The sequence below is a fragment of the Egretta garzetta genome, unplaced genomic scaffold, assembly GCF_000687185.1.
Source record: "Egretta garzetta isolate BGI_Z169 unplaced genomic scaffold, ASM68718v1 scaffold83, whole genome shotgun sequence".
Taxonomy (NCBI): domain Eukaryota; kingdom Metazoa; phylum Chordata; class Aves; order Pelecaniformes; family Ardeidae; genus Egretta; species Egretta garzetta.
Window position 1 is genome coordinate 1 of NW_009259105.1, and position 2,123 is coordinate 2,123.

Below are 2,123 nucleotides of genomic sequence, written 5' to 3' on the forward strand. Positions count from 1 at the left end.
ACCGTGTCTGCTCCCCCTTCGGGAAAATTTGTTGCTCTGGATCTGGCCTGATGAACCCCAGCCCCGCCATGGGTGCTCAGAGCTCTGAGGTCCTGTGTGGTTGCAGGATCTGGGCCGTGGTCCCTGGCAGACAGGGTGCTGTCGATGGCTCTGTCCTGGCTGCTCCACCCACCTATTGCCAGCTCCCCTGGCACTGCCCCTTTCCCGGCAAGGGAGAAATTCCCTTTTCGTGGGAATTCCCTCTTTCCTGGCAAGCTGTGCCTTGTGCTGGCACCACATGGTCCCCTTTAACCTCCTGCAAACCTCGTGGGAGGTCAGCTTCCCAGAGCCTGCCTTGGGAGGATGGAGCGTTCCTGGGCACCCTCTTCCATCTCCAGGACAAAGCTGGCCCAGCCGGTGGGACCCCTTTCCCAAGGAAGCCCCCTGGGGCTCTGCGGGGCCATGGGGGTGTCCATCTGGGGTCCCTGCTCTCCACACTGGCTGGCCCAGACTGAACCGTGCCTGCGTGCACATGCCTTTGGCTTGTAAGGAAGGTGAAGCCCCCCACTACAGGAACAGGCTGGGAATTAACCTCAAAATTACTCTTGGCCTGAATTGGAAGAAGAGCAGAGCGTAAAGAAGTTGCTTTTAATTTTCTCCATGCGTGTGCTCTCTTGGGGCATTGGGACTGGCACAGATAGAGGAATTTGAGGACGTCTTTCCAGCTACCAGTGCCTTCTTTTTTTTCCTTTTTTTTTTTTTTTTTTTTTGCCACCCCATCTCTTCTTTCAGGGTCAGGATCTAAAATGGGAGAATTGCTTTCTGCAGGATTATTAACTGTATGGAATGTAAAATACAGAATTATTAAACTGTATGGAATATATAAACACGGTCTTATGCTTTGAGCAGTCTGGTTGGAAATACTGGCTGAAAGTCTTATTTCTATAACAGCTTAATTTAAATGTAATTTAAAGAGGTTCAAATAAGCATCAAAATAAGTGGGGTTTTTTTCCTTATGCAAATCTCTTAAGATTTATCAAGTTAAGCCACCATGAATAAGAGCTCCTTCCATACAATACTGGTATTCTGTAGGACACTACTTATGCCAGTGATGCCTATAGCTAGTGGTTTGAGTTCAGAAAATCACATAAAATCCATAGCAGAATCATTGTGCCATAAAAACTGTTGATGTAAACTCTTCCAGTGATGTTGAAGTAAACTTTTGCACTGATGGCAACATCTTTTTTATAAACACTTATTGCAGTTTTCACATTCAAGCAATAACCCAAGAGACGATATAGCTACAGAAGCTTATGAAGATGAGCTTGATATGGGTCGATCTGGATCCTATCTGAACAGCAGTATCAATTCAGCATGGAGTGAACATAGTTTGGATCCTGAAGATATTCGGGTATATGTAATTCATTTAAATAGCATTTATTTTCAAGAATAACACTTTATCCTACGAGTAAACTCTGGATTGCATCCATTTGACTTGTTTTGCAGATATCAGCTGAAACAGGCCAGCTTAGGTCTCTCAATGATTGTGGTATCAGGTCATGTAAAATGCCATGGAAAATATTCACTGGTGTGAAGAGAAGCTGCATTGCTAGTTGTAGTAAAAGTCATACTGGAGGCTGAAGAGGGGGAATCATCCACAGCGAGAGCTGTTTATCAGTTTATATAGCCTCTTTGAGTTACCTTGAAGTGCAGACAGCATTTGGTGTCAGTGTGATTAGTCATTTGTATGCAACATACACATAACTACACCAAACTATTTAACCTATAATTTTAAAAACAACGTGATTAACAGGAGAAAATACTGCTATCTTACAGGATAAAAGGGCTTGTGTTCCCAGAATAAAGCTATAGAGTTCAGTAGGAAAGCACGCACCACAGCATTGCACAATCTGAAACACACAGTATGAATGTATATGAATTGTGCATGCTGTGTGTGATGCACAGCTGTGAAGCTGTGCCTTGTGCTGGCACCACATGGTCCCCTTTAACCTCCTGCAAACCTCGTGGGAGGTCAGCTTCCCAGAGCCTGCCTTGGGAGGATGGAGCGTTCCTGGGCACCCTCTTCCATCTCCAGGACAAAGCTGGCCCAGCCGGTGGGACCCCTTTCCCAAGGAAGCACCCTG